At 48.6% G+C, this 26,114-nt stretch overlaps 1 protein-coding gene and 1 long non-coding RNA gene across 5 annotated transcripts in view; one reads left to right on the top strand and one right to left on the bottom strand.

The window, feature by feature from the left end:
- SLC25A37 (solute carrier family 25 member 37) overlaps nucleotides 1-26,114 on the top strand; it is a 47,279-nt gene that overhangs the window by 2,980 nt on the left and 18,185 nt on the right. The window contains exon 1 of one of the 4 annotated variants that reach the window (XM_025281872.3): nucleotides 7,539-7,664. The exons of 1 other annotated variant lie outside the window; for it this stretch is intronic. The gene's annotated coding sequence lies outside the window, so the exon portion shown is untranslated. Of the gene's footprint in view, nucleotides 1-7,538; nucleotides 7,665-14,444; nucleotides 14,566-14,594; nucleotides 14,710-26,114 lie in introns of those variants that run through there. 2 more of the 4 variants (XM_025281873.3, XM_025281874.3) reach the window with 2 other exon arrangements.
- LOC123332895 lies at nucleotides 12,233-15,749 on the bottom strand. Its single transcript, XR_006550057.2, has 3 exons — nucleotides 15,621-15,749; nucleotides 14,638-14,725; nucleotides 12,233-12,974 (listed from the first exon to the last, which is right to left on the bottom strand). It is a non-coding gene; the product is annotated as an uncharacterized LOC123332895 (long non-coding RNA).

The following is a 26,114-nucleotide window of genomic DNA, read 5'->3' on the forward strand; positions in this document are numbered from 1 at the left end:
GTCAGGGACCAAGGAAATGCTCCACTTGGGGAGACCTTCACTGTGTTCTTCTTAAATAACAGGGATGGTGGAGACTGTGAGTGACTGAGTCAGGAGCCCTGGGTTGGGGTTCAAGCCCAGCCCCTAACTTGCTTCATTCTTTAGGCACTGTTCTGTCACTAGGAAAATGGGGGCTATGGACCAGTTAATATTTCCTATTTTTCACCTGTCCCCCTTTCTATGAACACAGAATACTCATTGTCCTCTTTTTATGTTACTTGCAATTTGAAATAATTAATTATACTTGAAGCCCAATCAATGTAAATTGTATCTTGAAAGGAAAAAAAAGGTTTGTTTTTTTTTTTTTTTTTAATTTTATAAGGCACATATTTTTAACCTTGATCTTGTTAAGTTCAGTGTGCATGTTGGATGGGCCTGTGTTTTCCAGTTTTTCTCTCCTGTATGGTGTGTGGACCATGGTGCTCAGGACTGGTCACTTTGATTTCTGAGCCCAGCAAGCTGCTCTGTTGTGTCTTAAGTGTGGAAAGTCAGCCTGGCTAATGCTTCACCTTGTAATATTGCATATACTTTTCTGTGAAATCCCTTCCACCCAATGTCCCCTTAATGACTTGCATTTTTCAAAATGGGTGGTGACCATTAGTGGGAGAAACATTCTTAAAAAGCCAGGTTGGTGAGAGTACAAAATATTAATACAAGCATGTGTGGCATGCGGTAAGAAGTACTGTTGCTCTGTGACAGTCTGGGTTGTGTGTATGTGTGTTCCCTGAGTGGCTGTGCAAAGTGTACCTCTGGCTAGGCCAAAAAGTCTGAGAAAACACTGAACCTCATCATCACTAACACCTCTCGAGTTCCAGCAGTCAACAGCCTGTGATTCTTAAGTGGGGATTTAGAAGACTTTTGGCAACTTTCCTCCTCCTTTCTGTGTCTTCCTCTCTCCCTTGGCCCCACGGTAGTGGCATATGACTGCTTACTCATCTGTAAAGGGACAGGCTGCCAGGACCTCGCAGTGGTCCCAAGGGAGGGAGCGAGGGGACCCTGTAGGGCTGTCACCCAGAGGTCGCCATGACTTGTTGCATTCCAGCTGGGGCTTTGCAGCAGCTCTGCCGTATGCCTCTCTCCCCCTGGTGCTCCAGAGGGGCCAGTGGTGTGGTCGCCTAGACCAGCACTTAGGGTGGACGTGAGAACCCCTGGTCCGGAGCGCTCAGGACTGTGGGGAGAATGCCAGGTGGGTGGAGGAGGAAATTCCAACCAGATTAGGCACACCGCTCTCCAACCATGCCCCGCGTCCCGCGGTGGCGAAAGCAAGGGCAGAAGGAAACAGGAAAGATTTGAAGCGAGAGAACTTCCGCTGACCCTTCTCTTGCTTTGCTTGTCAGGGAAACGCAGTCCCTTTAAGCTCTGCTGGGGGAAGCCCTCCTGCCCCGCTAGGGTGCAGCCGGATGGCAGGGCACTGACAGCCGGCAGAGCTGGTTAAGTCTAAGCCTTCTCTCTAGGAGCTGGTGGGTGCTGAGCCAGTTGGAAGCCTCACTTGGCCTCAGGGGTTTCCGTCCCTGGCAGTGCTGAGCTCCGAGGAGCAGCAGCAGCGAGGCGGGCAGGTGCCAGGCAGCTCAGTGTTTCTCCACCTCTGGCTTTGCTCATCTTGGTCTCCGCAGTGCCAAGCAGACTGCTAGGGTCCTCAGTACGGGACGGGGTGATGAAGGCAGCTGCCAGCGTCCCTCCCTCCCACCCACTCCAGTGCTTTCAAAACCACATAGAGCCCAGGAGATGCCACTCCACTTCGAAAGAGTGTGAAATCCCAAGTTGCTCTCGTTTTTTGCAACAAAAGTTCAGTGATTTTTCAGTCTCCTTCCGATCCTGCCCTTCCATTCTTCGCCATCCTCCTTCAGTGGGAAGGAGCACTTTTCTATAAGGTGGATCTGGGAGTGGCATGGAGTCCAGCGAGGAATTCTTTTTGAACTTCTGTACTGTTAACAGTTTGTTTCATGAATGCCCAGGCCACGTGCTGATGCCCAGGCCTGGGGTCTGTTGGAGGAGTGGGGGCAGGGATCTGGTCCCAGAGACAGCGCTTGGCCCCCACGTGGCCACTTTCCTGCCTGCCGCTGGCCCCCTCTGTCCGGAAATGGGGGAGGGCAAGGCCACGGCAGAGGGCTTGGAGGGTAGCCCCTGAGATTACAGCAGGCAGCCAAGGCAACCTCAGATCTTCAATAGGGGGAGGCACTGGGGCTAACTTGGAGGGGGAGTTCAAGTACATTTTTCAAATCACGCCTTGGGGTGCACAAGGGGTAGGGGGCGTGCCCTTGAGGTAGGGGGCTTGTCACGTGAGGCAGAGGGCGTCACTCTGTGGAGTGGGCATCCTGTGCCTTTCCTGGTTGCCCCTGGGCACGTTTTAGCCACTGTGGCCCTTTCATTGATTAGGGCCTTTGTCCCCTCGATCTTTGGGGTGGTGACCAGTCTCCAAACTCGAGTCCTGCTTTCCTTTGTTTACAGGCTTCGGGTCTGGACCCCTCTGGCATTCCCTGACGCCCTGGATGAACTGGTTTGCTTGTGTTCAAGGAAGCCTTTGGCGGTCTCTCTTGAACCCCCGAACTTTCTGGCTTTTTTCCTGTCTCCCCTGAATCCCCAAGCTTTCCTGCCCAGAGAGTTTTCTTTTTGTTTTTAAATCTTCCTTGTGAGTTCTGCTTGGCCCAAAGCCTGCCCTCCTCTCCCAGTCAACACCTTGGAATGTTCACTGTCGCCATTTTTCATAGGAAGCTTCCTCCAATCACTTTAACTGCAAGTGAAAGTGAAAGTGAAATCGCTCAGTTGTGTCTGACTCTTTGCAACCCCATGGACTGTAGCCTGCCAGGTTTGACTGTCCATGGGATTTTCCAGGCAAGAATACTGGAGTGGGTTGCCATTTCCTTCTCCAGGAGATCTTCCTGACTTAGGGATTGAACCCAGGTCTCCCGCATTGTAGGCAGACGCTTTACCGTCTGAGCCACCAGGGAAGTCTCAGATGTGCCCTCAGACTCCTTCTGAGCCTGAATTCTCACCGGCAGAGAACTGGCTTGGGGCAGTTCAGATCCCAGGCTTTTGACTTACGTTTGGGTGGGACACTTAGCTTTTCGGAGTTCTGGTAGTTTCCTTATCTATGAAATGCAGAAGCTAATTTCCTTCCTGCTTTCTCTTTCCTGAACCAACTTTCCCTGGCTTCCTTCTTTATTTTTCCCCTGGACCCTGTGAAAGTTCCTTGTAATTGACTCCTTTACATCTTCACTGAATGTTCCTTCCTCCTCCCTGTGCCGATAGACATCCAGCGCTTCTCCTGAGGCCTCTCCCTGATGCCTCTCAGGTAGAGATGATGCCCATTAGTTTAAACCAGGCACCTTGGGGCTGCGACCCTCCCACTGTTACTTGCTCACCCTATCAAGCTCTCCTTTCCCTTTGAGGCTCCTGCCCTCCACTTTCACCAGCATCTGTCCCTCTTCTCCCCTTGCTCACCCTATCAAGCTCTCCTTTCCCTTTGAGGCTCCTGCCATCCACTTCCACCAGCATCTGTCCCTCTTCTCCCTGTGTTACCACTCACCTTCTTCTCCACTGGGATGGCGGGGTGGGTAGGGGGAGGGACTCTTGAGCCAGACTGTGGTCCTGCTTCCCACTTGGGTGTGACCTGGGGCAAATGTCTTCACCTCTCTGCCTGGTTTCTCCATTTATAAAAGAAGGAAAAAATGGTACTGATGACCTGGGTATCTGTGAGGGTGAAGTCCTTACAGTGCTTATCATTACCTCCTGTGTAGGACTGTCCTCTGGGTGGGACCTTTCAGCTCAGTACCATCATCATCAATGACAACGTGATCCAGCCACTTTCCTTCATCCTCTGGATGTTGACATCTGGCTCACAGACTGTTCGTCCATCCTGAATTCTATTATCATCCTGAGAGTGTTCCATTTTGGTCACCACTTGACTAATATCCAAATGCCTCCATTCTTTTTTTTTTTTGCCCACTGCACAGTGTGTGGAACTTCCCCAACCAGGGATCAAACCCATGCCCCCTGCATTGGAAGCACAGACCACCAGGGAAGTCCCAAATTCCTCTATTCTTTACTCCACTCAGGTCCATGGTTGTTACTTCTAAGGGCCTTGTCCTGGCCCTGAACCTTTCTACCCCTGAAATCGTGCATTCAGACGTCTCAGAGTCTGGCCACAGCTTTCTCATGGTCACGCTGTGTGAAGACTCTCACCTCTTCTCTGTCTCATCTTATCGCATCCCTGGCTTCCTCATCCAGCCTGGCCCCCACAGCCCATCACTGCAGCCACTCTCCAGCCCATAGTTTCTTTGCCTTTGGATCTTCCTACACCTGCCTGCCCACATCTGATCCCCGACAACCCACTGCCCACAGGGAAGCCCAGCCCTTCGGGAGAAACCCTCACATTGTGTCCACTGCTGCCCTGTGTGCCAGGCATTTGGGGCCCCAGCCTGGCCTTCCCTGTGCTCTGGTCAGTCGGCTTCCATCCTGCTCAGCAGCTGCTTCAGACCACCTTGCTTCTCAGACTCCCACCCTTCCACTTTTTTCAGCCTCAGTGCAGCATCTTGCTCTCTGTTCCTAGAGGAACCCGGACTCCATCAAATTCTTCTTCCTCTAACTGTCCTTCCCACTAGCCTGCCAACCCCTGCCTCTTCTCCTATTGTAAAGTAAGAGGGTTCTTCCTTCTTCTAAGGAGAATCAGTGGATGTAGCAACCACTGATGTACACCTGGGTTTGAATCCTGGCTTTTCACCTGGGCCATCTTACTTGACCTCTCTAAGCTCAGTTTCCTTGTCTACAGATTGGGAATATGAATCCCAAGACCCAGATTCTTTTTTACTGAAAAAGTGGGCATGACATATGTAAAGCTTTTGCTGCAGTGTCTGGTGCCTAAGTTCTCAATAAAGGTCACGGTCATAGTTATTTTGGTCATCTGTCTCTTGAGTAACCCAGTTCCAGTATCCTGGCCTCTACCCCACCCCCACCTCCAGCCATTGGTTCCTTCTTAAGAGCATTTCTGAATCCATACTTGTCTCATCTTAAATAACAAACCAACCCCAGGCAGCTCACCTTGACCCCATGTGCCCCGAGAGTTTTTTCTCCTTAAAATAACAAATGTTGGGAAAGGATGGTTGACACTCAGTTTTTACCTCTTCCCCTTGTCACCTCCCCCCTCCCCCCAGACCTCTGGCATTTTGCATCTATTTAGTCACTGTCTCCTGCAATTTGTTTAGATTCATGTCTACTGAGTTGGTGATGCTCTCTAACCATCTCATCCTCTGCTGCCCCCTTCTCCTTTTGCCATCAATCTTTCTCAACATCAGGGTCTTTTCCAGTGAGTCGGCTCTTCGTGTTAGGTGGCCCAAGTATTGGAGCTTCAGCTTCAGCATCAGTACTTTCTGGTGAATATTCAGGGTTGATTTCCTTTGCACCCACCGCTCTGCTGAAACCCCACTAGGCTACCAGCGATTTCCTGGCTAATAAATTCAGCTACCTTTTTCCCGGTCCCTCTTGATGACAGGCAGCCTCCTGGTCTTCCTCAGAATTCTGTCCTCCACCTTCTTTTTGTCTCTCGGGACACATCTCTTTTTCTACCTGGGTACTGATAACTCACGGGTTGCACATCTGTGTCTCTGGTCGGGTCTGTCTGGGAGCTGGGTGTCCTGTTGCCTTGGAGACATGTCCAGTTGGCTGCCTCAGTGTTCATCATGGACATCCTGCCCTCTCCTCTGGTCTTCCCTTTGGTTTGGGCCCCCTTCCTCAGAAGGCTGGGGATGGTCTTCAACATTTCCCCCATCTCTGCCCTTCTTCCCCTCTCCCCATATGCTTCCAAGACCTGTCCACTCCGCATCTGTGATACTCTTTAAATCTGTTTTCTTCTCCTTCAGGGGACTCTGCCTCTGTCTCCTTTAAATTGCAGGCTTCCCTGATCACAGAGTCACAGTTGGATAAACCTGCCCTTTCTCTCCCCTCCTTTTTTGCTCTCACTTCCCTACTGCCTAGACCTGCTTTTCTCCACAGCATGTGTTACCCTGTAACCCACAATACCATTAACTTATATGTATTATTTACATAGTTTAGTGTTTTTTTCATAATTGTAATATGATCTCCATTGTTCACAGTCTGTCTTTCCTCATTCGAATGTCAGCTCCCAAAGGGCAGGAATTTTTGACTCCTTTGTTCTCTTCGGTGTTCCCTTTGCCAGAAACAGTTCCGGGCACATAGTAGGTGCTCAGTTAAGTATTTGTTGAATGAATGCCCACAAATCCTTCTTAGCTGATCCTGCTCATCCCCAGTTTTCTCTCCTTAAACAGGGTAGAGTAATAATACTCATCCTACCTACCTTTCAGATCTACTTAATCGAGTCTTGGAAGAAAATGCAACCAGGTTTGCAGTGATCACAGTTTATAAAGCTTAAAGCTCTCTGCAGGTGCCAGGCTATGGTATTTATTATCAAATGAGGATCATGTTGAAGGGGCGGAGTTAGCTGATTGGAACTGAAAATCCAGCCTGTTGTCCGTGGTGCAGCAGAGCCTGAGAGGGGCCTGAAGGGGTCGAGCAGCAGCCCCATTGTCTCAGTTCACTTCCGGTAGTGTCTCTTTCCACCTGACACTGCATGGCTGTCCCCATTGCCTTCAGAATAAACCTGGACTACCTTGAGTGGCACGCTGAGGCCCAGACCCTCTCCCCTTCGGACTTACTCTCCAGAGACACGTAAAGGTTTTCTGTGATTCTTGGTTGAATGAATCAGTTGTTTTAAAGAGATGTGAGGTGGAGGTGGGGGAAGTGCTTTAAAACCTGCTATTAAACAAGTGCTAGTTTTTATTTTGTTTTGCTTAGCATTGTTTGGGATCCCTACTGTCCTTGGCCAGACAGAGACTCAGCCCCTTTGTCTGTCCGCTTTCTATGGTGGAACCCACAAGCCCCCGATGAGGCTGTTTATTCATCTGGCCACCCACTTCATTCGTTGCACACTGACTGAGGGCCCTCCTTACCCAGGCAACCAAAATAAGTCCTGGCTCCTATTTCCAGAGCCTGCTCCCTGTAATTAGACCCTGAGCTTAGGTGATGAGACCGGCTCGCTTTGGGGAGAAGAATGACCCAACTTGATATTGACTCTCATATAGTGCGAGGGCCGGGGTTGGTGAACTCAGAAGGGCTCAGGCTGCCATGTTGAAATTCTGGGGCCTGCAGGGCAGTGTCACTGGGGGCTCTTTGCTGGGCACTCTTGAGTTGGCTCCTTCCCCTCTGGGAAACAGTGGCCTTCAGTTGTACTGTGCCCCACCCCCCACCACACACACACATCCTCTTCCTCACCCCTGCGGTTGTTAGTCATTCTGGAAGCTGAAATTGGCTCCCAGAAGGTAACTTTGAGAACCACCACCCCCCGCCCAGTAATCCCAGCCTGCCGGGAAGGGCCGCAGTCTGGTCACTAAGAAGTGTTTTGGTTTCACATTCGTGCTTTCTCTCTGAAGAGAAAACAAAACATGTTGAAATAGAGCGAAATCCCAGCAGCAGCTTGGTTGAAGCAAAAGTTGCATAACAGGTTTAGGAAATGTCTGGCCACCGTGGGTCAGGTGGAGGGACTGCCACTTCGTGTCCCCGAGAGGACGTCCTCCGGGGCCACCAGCTTCCGGATCCATCACACACAAAATCCTGTGAGTGACTCAGAAGGGCACTGTCCCCTGAGGTCTGGTGGCAGAGGCCCCTGATGGATCTCTCAGTGTGGCCTCGGCCTTTGTTCCCTGGAGATGCTGCTGTGGGCAGGCGTTGGGGAGGGGCGACGTGTGTGTCACACTTGTGCTGGTGTTGGGACCCCTGGAAAGCTGTGGAGGTGGGGGTGGAGGGGTCAGGCCCCATGAATTGAAGTCCCCATCCTGCCACTCATCTGCTTGGAAACCTGGATGAGTTATTTCTCTGGCTTGGTGTCTCTGTGTCTCATAGACTATTATTAGCCGCCTGGACTGACATCATCTGTTTACCTACTGGACAGGGCTGTTGAGTAGCTCAGGTGGGATCACGTTTGCAGGTGGCTTGTCTCAGTCGTGTCCACCTCTGTGTGACCCCATGAACTCTAGCCCACTAGCCTTCTCTGTCCACAGATTGCTCCTGGCAAGAATTTTGGAGTGAATAGCCATTTCCTTCTCCAGGGGATCTTCCTGACTCAGGGATCAAACCTGCGTCTCCTGCATTGCATTGCATTGCATTATCCTCTGAGACACCAGGAAAGCCCAAACCTTGACAGGCCCCACTAATGACAGATTGTATCAGAGGTAATATGCTGAAATAAGGGCCTTTCAGGTTAACAGCATGGGCCCTGAGTCCAGACTGCCTGGCTGGTGCCTGGACAAATTGCTGAAATCTTTCTGTGCCTTATTTTTCTCATCTGTGAAATGGGAATAAAACACTACACACCTCATAGTGTGTTGCTATGAGAATGAATTATGCTACAACTAGAATGTTAAGAATAGTGTCAGTGGTAAGTGGTAAGCTCTCACTTTATATTAGCTCCTATTATCATTTTTGAAAGTGTTATTACTTTTTTTAGACTGATTTTTTTTAATTCATTTTTTATTTGCATTGGATCTTAATTGAAGCACACGGGATCTTCGTTGCATCAGGCAGGATCTTTCGTTGCCGTGCATGGGCTCTCTAGTTGTGGCAGATGGGTTCAGTAGCTGTGGGGCACATGGGCTTAGTTGCTCCACATGTGGAATCCTAATTCCCTGACCAGGGATCATACCCACGTCCCCTGCATTGCAAGGTGAATTCTTAACCACTGGACCACCCCAGAAAGTATTATTGCTTGAATGCTTGGTTATGCTTGTATGTTGCTGTTGTAACTCTATCTTGCATTATTTTCGTGTTGTTTTAACCTATATTCTGTCACTTGATCCTCTTAGCTTTGGTTTGAAGATAGGAAAAAGCACCCACAGTCTCTCATTTCATAAATGAGAAAACTAAGCTTCAGAACAATAACATGGCCTGGAACTTGCGCCTCTTTCTGCTGTACCAGCACTGAAGGTACTGGTACAGACCTTGATACCATTGACAAAGTATAAAGCTCTCTGCAGCTGCCAGACCATGGTATTTATTACCAAACTGGGATCCTGTTAAAGGCAAGTTGAGGAAAGGAATCAGGTAGGAGCGAGCATGTGAAGTGCTGAGATGTAGACTCGTTAATGATGGCAGAGCCCTTGAACTGGGTTCTGAGAGGAGATTTTGGGGTCCCAGCTGCATTTTTGGGAGGGAGAAACGGGAGCTGAGGAAGCTCTGGCAAAAAGTCATAGTTTGGCATGGAACTCGGAGCTCTAACATATAGGTAGAAGTTCCTTGGTCACCTATTCCAATATGTAGGGCAAGGGGATGATCACAAATGGCTGTTGCCATAGGATATTTTTGGTTTTCTCTGGCTTCTTTCTCTGGAGCAAACTGCAGCTGCTATGGCACATTCTCATTTTAGCGGTGAGTCAAAGTTGGACTCAGTATAGTAACTCGATTTTGGATTAGCTTAAGGATTCCTTTCCAAAAGACAGCCTAAAAATGACCTATGAAAAGAGTACTACATCATAGCTCCTTGGTCTGCTAGGGTTGCAGTATTCTCATCTCAAATAGGGAAGAGTAACAATGCCCGCTGCACCTCCCTTTCAGTTCTACTTAATACATGTGGTAAGAAAATACAGCCTGTTTTGCAGTCAACAGACCTTTATACCATTTACAAAGTATAAAGCTCTCTGCAGGTGCCAGGCCGTGGTATTTATTATCAAACTGGGATCCTGTTAAAGGGGTAGGTTTAGCTAGTTGGAATGGAAAATACAGGCTCTGGTTCCGGCCACTGTAGGATTCGCTGCAGCTGCATAGCCTTGGGCACTTAGCCTCTCTCCTTACCTTCTGTGTCTCCCATCTGTTGAATAAAGACCAGGGTGGCCGTCTGCCTCCACCTCTTTCGCTGGGTAATCAGGAAGAGCCAATTATACTCTGGGGCATGCTCAGAAATACATTTAAAATTGATGATGTCGGACCAGCGATGAGAGGCCTGCATACAACTACTGTGATTAAGGCCAGTGATTAAGGATTCCTCCAGGGAGTGGGGGCCCCTCCCTTTCATCTCCATGGGGTTGTCACCTTAGAGGCTCCATTTCATTTTGCAGGTGAGTCTGTCCCCTTGAGTGGCAGGTGGGTGAGGTTGGGGACTGAGAAAGGTGGCCGATCGTCCTGAAGCATGACTCTGTATCTGCTGATGCCCTTACCTACCTTGGTCCCTTGCTGCTCTGTGTGCTATGGTTACTCATGGCCACTGATCATTGAAGAAGGGAAGGAGGTAGGGCACAGATGCCTTTGTCCTGGGGTCCCTGGTCCTCCTTTCCTCACACTGCCCACAGGGAGGGGGTTTTACTGGCATGTTGCCTCGCCCTGGGCCTGGCAGATGGTGTGGAAGGTGGATGTGAGGGTGGGTGCTGGCAGCTGCAGGAAGCTTGCCAGCCAACTTGCTATGAATGGAAACATGCAGGGCCCTGCCTCTGACTTGCAGTGGGGTGTTCTGCTCCCCTGGAATAGAGGCTGTATCCCATGGGTGTCCCAGGGCTGTCTCCAGCCTGAATTAGAGAAACAAGTGATTGCCTGATAATCAGATCTCAGAAGTCACACTGAAGAAATAGGGGGAAACCTTTCCAAGGGAAAGAAGATGCTGATGTGTGTGTACATGAGTGCAAAAGTCTAAGGACGAGCCCAAGGCGTGTCATGGACTGTAGAACCAGCTCTCTTTCCTTAGTCACTGTTTCCATGGCTTGTTTGCTAAGTGTTGGCTTGCATAAGCCTGATTCATGGAATTTCTCTACCGAGAAAGAGTTAAAAGCCATGTGTAAAAGTGCAGCATCATCCCCTAGTCTTCATTTTAATGAGAAAATTAATTCAGAACTGGGAACATGTGGGTGTGACTATATGTGCCAAGCACTGGAAGCCTGGAGGTTTCTTGCCTGTGAGGTCCATCCCCACAGAAGTCCCCTGTCTGCCAGGAGGACAGAGGTATCATTGAATCATTCCTTGGAGGGGGGTGATGAGTCTCTTCTCACAGAAACCAAACCTTGTCAAGAGCGGTCAGGAAAAGGGCCCTGGAAGAAATAATATATCAACATCTGTATCTAGACTGAAGGAGATGTAGATGGTAGGACAGAACTGGACGATTCCCTCTCCCCTGGAATGTCACAGCCTGTCCCCAAGGTGCCTGGCCATCCCCAGGACACCTGTACCCTCCCCTCTCACTCTGCTTTTGGGTTTCTGCTCTGAGCCTTCTGCCCACAGAATCAGCCGAGGAAGTTTTTGTGTTTGGTGGGGGTGGTCACACCAGGGCCTGCCCCCCATTCTGAAATTCCTTCTTCCTCCCTGCCCCCGCATTCTGAATTTTAATTCGCTGTTCGACCACCAAGTGACTGCTTGGCAGCATCCAGGGAGGCCCAGCCTCCCCCTGGTGGGAACTTTCCCTGCAGAGCTGAGGACCAGAGGAGTCAATAACACAGAGGAAGGGAGGAAGCTGTCATGTCACAGGCATTTCTGCTCATAATCAACTCCTAACTGATGGGTGACATGAGTGGCAGATGCCAGCTGGAGCAGCAGCCAGGCAAGTAGCTAAAAATTAAATACAGTCACATGATTTGGTGAGGTTTAGGGTTTGCCCGAGTAACCTTTTCAGGCCCAATCACAGTTTAGATCACGAGAGAAATGTGGCAAAGACAGAGGTTAATCTCGAGTCCCACATGGGGACCTGTGATGGATACTCAGATTCCTGCCTCATTCCTTGTCACTTCTTTTTAATGACATTTAAAATATTTCTGTTCATTTATTTTTGGCTTTGCTGAGTCTTTACTGCTGCATGGGCTTTTCTCTGGTCACGGCAAGTGGGGGCTGCTCTCTAATTGCAGTACTTGGGCTTCTCATTGCAATGGCTTCTCTTGTTGTGGAGCACAGGCCTTAGGCTCACAGGCTTCAGTAGTTGTGGCACATGGGCTCAGTATTTGTGGCTCCTGGGCGCTAGAGCACAGGCTCAGTAGTTATAGCGCTGTGGCTTAGTTGTTTCACTGCATGTGGAATCCTCTAGGACCAGGGATTGAACCTGCGTCTCCTGCATTGGCAGGCAGATTCTTTACTGCTGATTCACCAGGGTCGCCCCCTCCCTGTCACTTTTTAAAGGCAGTTGAATAGTTGGAAATTTTTTTTTCCTGCCCTCTCTTTTCTTTGAGTCCTTCTGTCTCTGGTGGATCCTTCTCTAAATGCAGAGAATTCAGTTCCTGGGGCTTGTCCATCCACCTCCAGTGATTCTGATAAAGGCTGGAAGCTGCTGGGTCTTGAGGATTTTCCTTCTGGTGCCCGTATCAGTCCAGTTTAAGAGAGAAAAGCTGCTGGATCTCCCAGCTTCTAAAAACTGAGTCCTGTTTCTCCACAAGACCAGTCCTGTGACATGGGCAAGAACTGACCGACCCCAAGGCCAGCCTTCTCTTTTTGTGTCTGTGGATTTCCCTGGCATCTGACGTCTTTGTTACTAATCCTGCTGGGTGTTTTGAGGGAGGACGTGGGTGGGCCTTTTTCAGGGTCGCTTAACAATGCCGAGCTGTTCCCCAGGAGAAACAGTTGGGGTACAAGCAAAAGTTGGATCTGCTGGACCTTAAACCATAGAAGATGCCCTGCTGGAATAGGGGTTGTCAGTGAAAGGGTTAATAACCTAAAATGAGCAAGAGAGACTAGAGAACTCTCTTTTAGTGTAAGTGTGTTTAAAAACTGTTTTCCCTAGAATCTTGGCTTCTCAGACAATCACTGAATTAATGAGTATATTTATGCCAGGAAGTGTGAAGCGTTAAATAAATTTATTTCGAAAATGACTGAAGATTTATAATGAGTCCTCAGAACAGCAAGAATATCAGCTTCACTCAGTCAGACAGAGCAAGATAAATATCATATGATGTCACTTGTGGAATCTAAAAAAAATGTTACAGATGAACTTATTTACAAAACAGAAACAGACTCAATGACAAAGAAAGCAAATTTACAGCTACCAAAGGGGAAGGGGGATGGGGAAGGGATAAATTAGGAGTTTGGGATTAACAGATACACACTACTATATATAAAACAGATAAACAACAGGAACCTACTGCATTGCACAGGAAACTATATTCAATACCTTATAATAACCTATAATGGAAAAGAATCTGAAAAGGTATTTTATATATATATATATATATGAATTATATATATATATGAATCACTTTGCTATACACCTGAAATTAAATAGCACTGTAAATCAGCTATAATTCAATTTTAAAAAATACCTAAAGCAAGATGAAAAATACATTGATTAAAAAAGAAAGGTCAGCTTTAGCAATTTTTCTTCATAAAAACAACGGAATAATAATAAGGAATACATTGACAAGTTAGAGTGACTCCTAGTTCCTTCTTTGCCTCCAAGAAAGTCTTTTGAGGTTCAGAAGGAGGTAGAGAAGGAGTTGACACTGCAGTTTGTCACCGTGGGGTCTGTTATCCTTGGAGTTAGTGCTGTTCCCTCCACTGGCATCTGTGATTGGTCTAGCCGGTGACGCTTCCCCTGACCTGGTATAAAAATTCTCACTTTAACCTTGCCTTGAATGTCTCTTCCAGGGTCTTTTGAGTTTTCTGATAATCTAATCATAAGAAGATTTCTGAAATTCCCTTTCAGAACCTAAAGAAAACGAAAGTTAACTACAGAGCTGGGCTTTTACTAGAAGTGGCTTTTAAATTGAAAACAGATTTCTGATCCTCTCTGAGCAGCCAGAGTTGAAGGGACAGGAAGAACCTTTGCCAACCCAGAGCTTGAGTATGGAGGGCAGGGAATGAAAGGAGGAAAAACACAGCAAAATGGATCCTTTCTCTGGAGACACACACAGAACATTTAATTTGCATTTTAGGGTGAGTTATAATAAGCTTGTGATAACCAGAAGCCCACTAGCTGAGTGACTCTTAGAAAGCATTTCAGTTGTCTGAGTCTCAGTTTGTTCATCTGTAAAATGACAAAATGGAACTAAAACTATATGGTTTCTTAGGAGGCTTCTAAAAGTTCTACTCTTTGTTTGCATGGGCTGTATAACTTTGGGCACTGTCCTTTGATTTGGAATGTAAAGTATAGACTTAACAAGCACTTCAGCTTGAAGGAGGAAGCTAGGAAGACGACCTCCCCCACCCTGACACACACACCCTGGAATTAAAAGAACTAGATGCCCAAATACTTTTGGGGGACCTTGTTTCCTAGACTATCTGCCAAGAAATGGTAGTCTATTTAATTTACTTGAAACCTTTAACTGCAACACTAGAAGACTGCGAACTGTTCATTCAGACAATTCTAGAAATGCTGAATGGCCACAGTCCCACCCTGGAATCAAGGGGAGCCATGTAGCCGATGCTTCTGGAAGGCTCTGTTTATAGCTCTCTGACTCCTTCCTGCCTGGGCCATTTTATGAGCTCACTACCAGGAAGCTGAGTCATCGAGGGTCAGCCGGCACGGCCACGGTCACCCAGCTTTGCCAGCAGCAAGGATGGGTGAGTCCAGACAGCTGGGGCATTTTGGGTGAACTTAGGTGGGAATGTCAGGATGAAGGGGCCGCTCCTTACCTTGGAAGACTTGCTGCCACCACTCCCATCACGGTGACGGGAACACCATCACTCCCCGTGGCTTGTGTTCAGGTCAGAACCAAAGAGACTGAAACATTGCATAGAGGGTCAGCTGACTGTCTTCTTTTCAGGGCTCAGCACAGGCTGTGCTGTGCTCCTGGTACCCAGCTGGCTGCAGGGACATCACCTTCCTCGGGGCCTCTGTTCACATCCCACCTGCTGCTACCTACATCCCGAGGTGGCCCCCTTCTTCTCCTGGGCTTCTTTCTGCGTGACTCCCCCCAGGCTTCCGGTCACTGCTTCAGAGTTGCTTCTGGGACCCTCGAATCTAAACTCGGTCCCTGCCTTTGTTGTCACAGCATTTTTACCTTGTCCTTTACTTCAGGATGGTTTGTAGTTGTTGTTCAGTTGCTCAGTTGTGTCCGACTCTTTGCAACCCCATGGACTGCAGCACTCTAGGCTTCCCTGTCCTTCCCTATCTCCTGGAGTTTGCTCAAACTCATGTCCATTGAGTCGATGATGTCATCCAACCATTTCATCCTCTGTCACCCCCTTAGTTTGTAACTTTTGATTTGTATGATTTTGGGTTTGCTCTTTCCCTCCCCTCCTGGATTATAACCTCCTTGAAGGCAGGGACTCTCTGCCTACCCCAAGCATCCCCAGCTCCCCTAGCAGCACACTGTTTGTTGTTGGGAGAATCTGTTGGTAGAATGACCCTGTTTTACCAACACGAGACTCCTGTGGTCTGGCCCCTCACTTTCATCCCCAGCACCCATTCATCTCTCCTCCCTTCTGGAAACGCTTCTTGTCATTCGACTTTGGTTTAAATCATACACTTGAGCTCTGTTTCCAGGATGAGGGTTTTCATTGGTATGAAATCTCATCCAGGATCAAACGTTCTTGCCATTCTCTTCAGCATCCAGGGAAACAAAAATAGCTCCCCTCGAACTTAGAAAATAATTTGTCTGTGCAGAAAGTAGTACCTGCAAGTGGATTTTGGAGACTGAAAGGTGAGTGTCCAGGATGTTACCTTTGGCATCTTTCCTCTGAGACCTTTAGCACATCAAGCCTGGTGGTTCTGGTCTTTTGTCCTCTTTCTCTGTTATTGTCTGGTAGGAAGGGTGTGTGAAGAAACCAGAGAACATCCCCTCCAGCTGTGACCTGGCCCTGCCTGCACGTAAATCATTCAGCCTTACGGAGCTGATTTGACAGCAGTGTTTGTGGGAAATCTGGCTTCAGTAACGTCTGGAAAATTTCCCTGCGGCCTGTCCTTAGCCCTCTGGTGTTCCCCTCAACTCTGGAGCTTGGCTGTCATGGGGCTCATATCCTGGGCTCTTATCCTGCGTGTTAGGCCCCAGAAAACATGAAATGTCTCGCTCCATGGGACATAGATGCTCAGCAAGCAGATGGCCGTTTGGGGAGGAGAGTGCATCCGGGCCTTAAAATGCCTGCTTTGTGAATGAAATACAGTGTACCTCAGAACCCTCCTCCATTGATTATTATTATTGTTTATTTATTTTTGGCTGTGCTGGGCCTTGGTTGATATGCAGGCTTTTCTCTAGTTGCGGCGAGCAGGGGCTACTCTCATTGCGGTGGCTTCTCTTGTTGCGGAGCAAAGGCTCAATAGTTGTAGTCCACAGGCTTAGTTGCCCCGTGGCATGTGGGATCCTCCGGGACCAGGGATTGAACCCGTGTCTCCTGCACTGGCAGACAGATTCTTTACCACTGAGCCACCAGGGAAGCCCCTCAGTTCTTGAGTGTCTTTTGCAGTAAAGCACAGTGCTGGGGCACAGAGATCACAGCATCTGAGGCTGCCTCTCCCTTTGTGCTTCTCTCAGACTTTAATAGGAAGCAGGCATGCAGACGCATCACCTGATATAATTAGTAGTAGAGGAATGAGCAAGAGAAGGCTGGCGACAGGGTAGCCTTGAAAAGGCTTTTTTTTTTTTCCTGTGGATAACAGGCTAATCGTGAGGCTTCCTTTGGAAGGTGTGGTCTCTGTGGAAGGGTGTGGAAGCCGGTCTTGCAGAAGCTGGCAGGACCACTCTTGACTGGGGAACCGTGCATGGGGCTTGTGAGGTACCCAGCTCTCTTGAGTCCATCCAGGGTGGATCCGGGAGAGCTGTTACCCACAGCCCTGAGGGGGCCACCTCTGCTCCCTGGCTCTGAAGGTAGGGCAGGAACCACCTGCGTGGTCATCCAGTCTCTCAGACACAAATGAGTGGCTGGTTTTTGGCAGCTACTGCCACACCTGAACAGGTGGGATAGTGCTTCCTGGCATGATGGCCTTGGGCTGGGACAGGCCTGTGTGTACTGGACAGGGAAGTGCTGCATCATCCAGGCTGGGGGTCAGCCTGTGGAAAAGGGTGAGCATCCCAGCTCTGCATCTTAAGCTTTTCTGTTGTGTGTGTGTTTAGTTGCTCAGTTGTGTCTGACTCTTCGCGACCCCATGGAGTGGAGCCCACCAGGTTCCTCTGTCCATGGGATTCTCCAGGCAAGAATACTGGAGTGGATTACCATGCCCTCCTCCAGGGAATCTTCCCAACCCAGAGATGGAACCCATGTCTCTTGCATCTCCTCCATTGGCAGGCAGGTTTTTTCCCACAGTGCCACCTGGGAAGCCCCAAAGCCTTTCTATCTTCCATCAAAGCTTCTGCCTTCGTTCCGTCCTGGGTGGAATTTCCAGGTACTTCCTCAAGGCTGGGAATGTTACTGTGTCCATGGGGATTACATGGTGCATTTGAGACCCCCGACCACCTTCACCAAACAGATAAACAAACCCCAAACTGCTCTCCCAGGTGTTCAAGGAAACCTCAGGGAACTATTGGATTGTGGCCAGACTTCAGACTGTGATTTCAGAAATGCATGTGGAGTGAGCTATTGATTAGATTGTTAGCGTTTAAAAATTGTGGTTATTAGAAAAATTATTTTAAATGTAAAAAATGTCTTAAAATTTTAAAAGTTGTGGTTAAAATACACATAAAACTTGCCATCTTAGCCTTTTTTCAGTGTGCATTTCACTACTGTGGTATATCGACATTACTGTACAACCATCATCCCCATCCACCTCCAGAACTTTTCTCCTCTTTGCGAACCGAAACTGTCCCCATTAAACAGCATCGCCTCATTGTCCCCAGCCCTCTGGCAACCACCATTCTACTTTCTGTCACTTTGCATTTGACTATTCCAGATACCGCATCTAAGTGCAATCATACAGTGTTTGTCTTTTTGTGACCAGTTTATTTCACTTAGCATCATGTCTTTGAGGTTCATCTGTGTTGTAGCACTTGTCAGAATTTCTTTCCTTTTTGAGGCTGAATAGTATACCATTGCCGGAAAAGGCAATGGCACCCTACTCCAGCGTTCTTGCCTGGAGAATCCCAGGGACAGGGAAGCCTGGTGGGCTGCCGTCTCTGGGGTCGCACAGAGTCGGACACGACTGAAGCGACTTAGCAGCAGCAGTAGCAGCAGTATACCATTGCATGGATAATATCACCTTTTGTTTATTTATTCATCCATGGATGGGCACTTGGGTTGCTTCCACTTTTTGGCTATTGTGAAGAATACCACTGTGAACTTGGGTGTATATATATATATATGTCTTTGGGACTCAGCTTTCAGTTCTTCTGGATCTATACCCAGAGGTGGGATGACTGGATCATGTGGTAGTTTCTATTTTTAATTCTTTAAGGAACTTCCATACTGTTTTCCATAGGGGCTGCACCTTTTTACACTCCCACTGGCAATGTACGTGGGTTCTAATCTCTGCTGAAATTCTTTTTTTTTTTTTTAATACAGCATTTTAAATTTTTATTTGTCTCTATTTTATTTTTGGCTGTTCTGGGTCTTCGGTGCGTTGTGTGAGCTTTCTCTAGTAGTGGCGAGGGGCGCTCCTCTTTGTTTTGGGGCACAGGCTTCTCATTATGGTGGCTTCTCTTACTGCAGAGCATAGGGTGTTTGGGCTCAGTAGCTGTGGTGCGTGTGCTTAGTTGCTTTGAGGCATGTGGAATCTTCCTGGACCAAGGATGGAACCTGTGTCTCCTCCATTGGCAGGTGGATTCTTATCCACTGTGTCACCAGGGAAGTCCAATACAAGTGTTTTTAAGCCGCGGTTCTATAGTATAGATGTATAGTATCTAACGTAGCGTACATTTACTGGTGGCTCAGTGGTAAAGAATCTGCCTGCCAATGCAGGAGATGTAAAAGATGCAGGTTCAGTCCCTGGGTCAGAAAGATCCCCTGGAGAAGAAAATGGTAACCCACTCCAGTATTCTCGCCTGGAAAACCCCACAGACAGAGGAGCTTGGTGGGCTACAGTCCATGGGGTTGCAAAGAATTGGAAATGACTTAGCAACCGAGCACACAAGCACACATCAAATTAAACACGTCCCCTCTCAAGCGTTTGTTTTCCAAAGGACTCTTTAGTGGCTTTATAGATTTAGAATGTTAGAAGTCAAAAAGAGACTTAGAGATCATCTAAGACTTAGAGACTCTAAGACTTAAAATCTCTAAGACTTAGAGATCATCTAAGATCAGACTAAGTCTTAGTCTTAGAGATCATCTATTGACTCTATTCACTGGATGTGTGTGCGTGCTAAGTCAACTTTAGTTGTGTCCAGCTCTGTGCAACCCTATGGACTGTAGCCCACCAGGCTTCTCTGTCCATGGGATTCTCCAGGCAAGAATACTGGCGGGGGGTTGCCATACCTTCCTCCAGGGAATCTTCCTGACCCAGGGATTGAACTCATGTCTCTTCTGTCTCCTGCATTGACAGGTGGGTTCTTTACCACTAGCACCACCGGGGAAGCCCATTCATTGGACAAGTATTTGCAATTGTAATGGATAGGTGACTAGACAGAGGAAATCTCCCACATCTCAGGTTTACCTGCTGGTGGGAATTCCTGTGGATACCCAGCCAGGAGTTCCTTAGGGACTTGTTGGCAAAGCTGGATGGGAATTGAGGTTTTCTGACTCAGCACAGGACTCTCTCCTTTCTCTGGAATATCTGTGCCCGGCAGTACCATGTGGGTTTATTTATGCCCAGAATCTGAGGGGCCTGAGAGCCTGCCCCACCTATGGGCAGAGCACAGTGGAGGGAGCAGATGCCCTGTGCCCAGTCCTGTAGCTCACTGTGGCCTCGGCTTCCTGTTTCTCTGCAGTTCAGAGGGTTGTGGGTGCTTGAGTGCTGGGGAAGACCTTTACCCTGTGGTGACCCTGCAGGAATGGGTGCCAATCAGCAGTGTCAGGAAACCTTGGCACTTAAGGGCCTTACCATTGCCGGGGCCCTGGACTTCAGCACCAGTTAATGGTCTGAACTGTCCTGGGCCCCTAGTGAACTTTCTGCAGCTCTTTCGTCTTGGGCCCTCTGCACCAGTGTAAATTGACACTAGCTTTTCCCTCCCTCCTGTTTGACTCTCCAAGTTTCCTTCCTTATATAATCAGGATTAATGTAAGCAGCAGGTTCCATTCATTTAGAATTGGGGAGCAAAGGAAGGTGAATGTGGAAACGGAGTGGGTGGGAGGGACCGAGACCCTTAGAGGCTATTATGTACAAATCCCCTCACTTTCCTGGGCTTCAGATTCTCTTCTGTTAAGATAGGCAGTGAGAACATAAGGGCTGCCGGTCACTCCCAACAATGGCTCAGGTCATCTCATCCAAATAGGCAGTGATTTGTGGGGTGTTGCTTCCAACCAGGGTGGATTCTGGGGGCACCCTTCTCTAGGAGGTGGTCATCTTTTAAAGGAATTTAAGTAAAAATGACGTCTTCCTAGGAATTTCTATTTATCTCCTCCCCACCCCCACCAAATTGGGAATTCCCTGTTGGCTCAGGAAATCTGCCTGCAGTGCAGGATACCTGGGTTCAATCCCTGGTTGGGAAGATTCCTTGGAGAAGGGAATGGCTACCCCCTCCAATATTCTTGCCTGGAGAATTCCATGGACAGAGGACCCTGGCAGGCTACAGTCTATGGTGCAAAGAGTCAGACACGACTGAGCGACTAACACCCCCATCAAAAAGAACCAAAAATGTAAGTAAAAGCCCCAGCAGCTGGATGCCAGACCTCAGGCAAATTTCATTCATTGTATTTTTTAATCTTCACAGAGACTAGAAGGTGGCTGCTGCGATGAGTGCCATTTCCAGAGAAGGAAACAGTCTGGGAGGGATTGAGTAACTTGCCAAAGGTGCAAAGGTGGGAGGAGGAAGCTGCCGGGGCCCGGATGTAGGTCACGTGGGGCTCCAGAGCCTGTTCCGTTGGTCTTTGAGGGTCTGGACTCCATTGGAAACCACAGGGCCACCTCCCCTTTGTCCAGCCTCTTTCTGTCGGAGGGGGTTAGAGTGGGGATTCCATTGCTATTGCTTTATTTCTTTTTTAAAAATATTTATTTATTTATTTATTTTTGGCTGTGCTGGGTCTTCGTGGCTACTTGCAGGCTTTCTCTAGTTGCAGTGAGTGGGGGCTACTTTCCAGTTTCGGTGCGCAGGCTTCTCTTGTTGCAGAGTATGGGCTCTAGAGCACAAGCTCAGTAGTAGTGTTGCACAGGCTTAGCTGTTCCATGGCATATGGATTCTTCCCAGAAGGGGGATCAAGCTGTGTCCCCTGCGTTGGCAGGCAGATTTCTTGCCACTGGACCACCAGGAAAGCCCCAAGCCCTTTATTTTTATTTATTTTACCACACTGTGTGGCATGCGGGATCTTAGTTCTAGACCAGGGATCAAACCTGTGCCCCCTGCAGTGGAAGTTCAGAGTCCTAACCACTGGACTTCTGGGAAAGTGTCCTGTCCCTTTATTGTGAGGTTGTAGGAACTATGGCCTGGAGTCCTCAGTGCCCTGTGGCTGGTAGCTTCCTTTTGGGACCCTGGGCTCTGTTTAATTTCTGGCCTATCTGATTCTGTAGTCTTCATGATTCAGTTCAAGCCTGTAATGAACATCCTTTGTGCCAAACAGCCATTTATGAGCAAGCAGGGAAAAATACCCACATCTCCTATCTAGGCAAGATTAAGCTAGTTTGGGTGGAGGTTCTTAACGATATTTCAAAGACATTTGTATTAACACAGGTGATTCCATACTTGCTGGAGCCCTTTTACAAAAACTTTTAGTAATGGTCACATTTACCAAGCATCTCCTCTACTGTGCTAGGTGGTTAATGTGCCTTTTTGTTGTTCAGTTGCTAAGTCGTGTCCGACTCTTTACAACCCCAAGGACTACAGCACGCCAGGCTTCCCTGTCCTTCACTTCTCCAGGAGTTTGCTCAAACTTATGTCCATTGAGTTGATGATGCCATCCAACCATCTCATCCTCTGTCGCTCCCTTCTCCTCCTGCCCTCAATCTTTCCCAGCTTCAGGGTCTTTTCCAAAGAGTCAGCTCTTTGCATCAGGTGGCCAAGTATTGGAGCTTCAGCATCAGTCCTTTCAATGAATACTCAGGGTGGATTTCCTGCTGTCTAAGGGATGGCAACCCACTCCAGTGTTCTTGCCTGGAGAATCCCAGGGATAGGGGAGCCTGGTGGGCTGCCGTCTATGGGGTCACACAGAGTCGGACACGACTGAAGTGACTTAGCAGCAGCAGCAGCAAGGGACTCTCAAGAGTTTTCTCCTACATCACAATTCGAAAGCATCAATTCTTTGGTGCTCAGCCTTCTTTATGGTTCAACTCTCACATCCGTACATGACTCTTGGAAAAACCACAGCTTTGACTAGACGGACCTTTGTCAGCAAAGTGATGCCCACAAAGTAATGTACTTATTATATCTTCTCATTTGGGCTTCCCAGGTGGAGCTAGTGGTAAAGAATTCGCCTTTGCAGGAGACACAAGAGACACGTGTTTGTTATTCATTCCCAGAAGCATATGAAGTAGAGATTTTATCCCATGAGGCCACTGAAAGGCATAGAATTTTAGTAACTTCGCCAAAGGTGTGCAGCTCAAAAATAGTGCAGTGGTTGAGGATGGGGCCATTACTGTGTCCCCAGATCCTAAGACTGGAGTCTGGCATGTTGTCAGGGCTCAGTATGTGATGGGTGACTGAATGGATGAACTTCAGACCCCAGGCACTGTCTGACTGAATGAAATTTCTTTGAGATTCCCTGATTTGGATTTTTATAGCAAAATAATAGTTGAAGGAGGGTCAGGTGTGCAGGATCTGGGAGTTGGAGAGCTGTCCTGTCCTGGGGCAGTGGTGACCACCTCTGGTAGCTTAGGCAAGTCACAGAACTTTTCCCCCATCAGCCAGGCAGCATTGTGTGAGCTGGAACTCTGAAATCAGATGGAAGCCCAGAGGAAATTCCCTCCCCACCCCTGTCATGCAGAACAGGTGATGGCTGAGCTTTGGGGGCTGAAGTAGGGAGTGGGACTGTCTGGACTCTGCTTCTTCCACACACAGTCAATGTGCTGGTGCTCTGAGTGTGGGGGAGGGGCGTGATCATGTGCTCCCAGGTCACTTCCATGGGGACACTTGTATTAAACTTCTTCAAAAAAAAAAAAAAAAAAAAAACTTCTTCAGTGCGCAGTGGTGGCTTAGCAAATTTGCCCAGATGCCAGGAAGACAGAACACTTGGGAGAACGAGGTGTTTTTCCAGTTCTGCCTCTGATGTCTTGTCCTCACTTGTGGGTGGGGTGTTTTTAAGCCAATGACATAGACAAGGCCACTGAGTCTGGGGAGGCCTCTGGGAGGCCAGGTGAGTGAAATTCTTCCTTACAAGCAGCCTGGCCACTGGAGCATTTCGTCTCATGTGTTTTTGAATCCTGACCGAGTGCCGAACGTTCATTGTCGGTCAGGGTGTCTTTCCAGCCCACAGCCTGAATGGACAGGTGATTCAGGGTCTTTTCCAGGAGAGAGGTGAGTTCATGTTGAACTAGCTGCTAGTACCCAGTTCTGTGTGAGCCTAGTGGTGAGGCTGATGGCTAGAGTTGGAGAACAATGATGCTCTGTGACCTCCAAGGGACTAGGTTCTGACGGCCTGTAAGTACCGCCTGGATATAGAGACCTCCACCCCTCAACCCTCTGCCCCTGGCCCTTCGTGGACTTCAGCATCAAGGATTTAGGTGTCTTTAAGGCATCAAGGCTACTCGATCTTTAAAAGGTTGTGTACTTGAGCTGGTGTACATGTGACTTAGCACAGTTGTAGAAGTGGGGTGGCATCCCTGGTGGCTTAGACAGTAAAGAATCTGCATGCCTGCACTGTGGGAGACCTGGGTTCAATCCCTGGGTTGGGAAGATCCCCTGGAGGAGGGCATAGCAACCCACTCCAGTATTCTTGTCTAGAGAATCCCCATGGACAGAGGAGCCTGGTGGGCTACAGTCCTTGGGGTCACAAAGAGTCAGACACTACTGAGCAACTAAGCACAGCACAGAAGCAGGGCACATCAGAGATGAGGGAGAAGCTGCAGGTCCTAAGTGACCTTTCCAGTCCACATTTTCATGAGGTGGGGGTCGTGTAGCCTGGTGGTTAAGGGCATGGTCTGGAGCCAGTCCATCTGACTTCCAGTCCTTTCTGTACTCTGTGACCTTGGGGCCAGTTGCTTATCCTACTATGCCTCAGTTTCTTTGTCTGTTAAGTGGGTAGAGTTAGCTGGTGATGTGACTGCTTAATTATTATAATTATTTATGTGTAGAGGCATTGGGGCTCAGAGAAGTAAGGCAGTTTGCCTAAGGCCACACAGCCCTTCAGAGCTTCCATGGTGGCTCAGTGGTAAAGAATCCACCTGCCAATGCAGGAGACATGAGTTTGATCCCTGGGTCCGGAAGATCCACTGCAGAAGGAAATGGCAACCCACTGTAGTATTCTTGCCTGGAAAATCCCAGAAACGAAGGAGCCTGGCGGGCTACAGTCCATGGGGTCCCAAAGAGTCGGAAACGACTGGGCAACTAAACAGCAACAGCACAGTCCTTCCTGCCGCATATGCGGCTTGAACACAGGAACGCTCCCAGGTCACTCCCAAGCAGCCCTAGCTTGTCTTACTAGAGCCAGGCGAGGTGGGTCGCAGTGACCAGTGGTCCAGCCTTTCCCTGCACCCAGTGCTCCCTGCAACCCCCTCTCTGTTTCCCAGTGAGATCTCCAGTCCCACCCATGAAATTCCAACCCTGTTACCTGTAATCTTGGGAATTTGGCTGCCTCTAGAGCAGAGGTAATTTAATCCTTTGGGCGGGGCACCAACTAGGTGCTCCGAGCATGTCCTAGGTACACTGGATCTGATCCAGGTACAGATTATTCCATCCTCCCTTCTGCTATAGAATTTTCTTGAGAAAGGGAAGAAGAAGCAGGTTTGGCTCCCAAGATAAAGGTATGTGGGAATGGCATCCTTGGAGCCACGGGCAGGCGAGGTTGTGCTGTGAGCTGCTGTCGGGGAGGGAGACCTCCGTGTCTTGCTGCTACAGTGGCCTTGCAGCCTGTAACGGGACGCGGGACCTGGTCGAGAGGGCTTCTGTTGCCTGGTGCCTTCTCCCAGATGTGGCAGATCCCAGCTCGCTTGCCTTCTGTGCGACTCTTGTGTCAAGTGAGGGACTTAACCATGGAAAACACTTGACTGGAAAGTAAATTCCAAACACCATAGCAAGCTCTTCAGGCAGGGCCTCCCCTAGTCCAGCCCCGACCTGCCTTTTCTCCCAGCCAGCAAATGTGTTGTTGTTGTTGTTTAGCTGCTAACTCTTGTCTTACTCTTTTTCGACTCCATGGACTGCAGCCCGCCAGGTTCCTCTGTCCATGGAGCTCGCCAGGCAAGAATACTGGAGTGGGCTGCCATTTCCTTCTCCAGGGGATCTTCTTGGACCACGGATGGAACCCGAGTCTTCTGCATTGGCAGGTGGATTCTTTACTGCTGAGTCACCCAGGAAGCCCCAGCAAACGTGTATTTATCCATCATCTAGGGTTCAGCCACTCTCCTGAGTTCAGGATCCTTCTCCATCCACATCTTACTGCTGCATCCCCTGACGCATGCCCTCTGGCCAGGCCCGCCTCCGTTTCCCAGACCCACTAGCCCATTCACAGCACCCTCGGCTAGAATATTCTCTTTCTCTGCTCTGTTTACATTTTGTTCTTTTCAATCAAAGTGACACCTACGGCTAAGTCAAAAAATCAAATAGTGTGAAAGAGATTACAATGAGAGCTCCATTTCTTGCCAGTGTGAATACCATCCTTCTTTCCAGGTGTAGCTCAACTAACCCCTCTTCGGCCACCCTTTCTGGGTCGAAGGTGCTCTGGGGTTTGTGGCCTGTTACTAAGAGAAGTAGTATTTGGTGCTGTGGCTTTTTCACTGGGAGGCCAAGGAGGAACTTGATTTGGGTTGTCTTGGTGGAATTTGTGTATTTGTACCAAATACATCAGGGAAGCTCTTCAGTTAGTCCTGTTTTGTTTTGTTTTATTTGAAGTATAGTTGACTTAACAACATTGTGTTAGTTTACTATGCAATTTACAATGTTGTGTTAGTTTCAGGTGTACAGCAATATATATATATTTTTTTTTTCAGATTTGTTTCCATTACA

This window comes from Bubalus bubalis, chromosome 3, assembly GCF_019923935.1.
Source record: "Bubalus bubalis isolate 160015118507 breed Murrah chromosome 3, NDDB_SH_1, whole genome shotgun sequence".
NCBI lineage: Eukaryota > Metazoa > Chordata > Mammalia > Artiodactyla > Bovidae > Bubalus > Bubalus bubalis.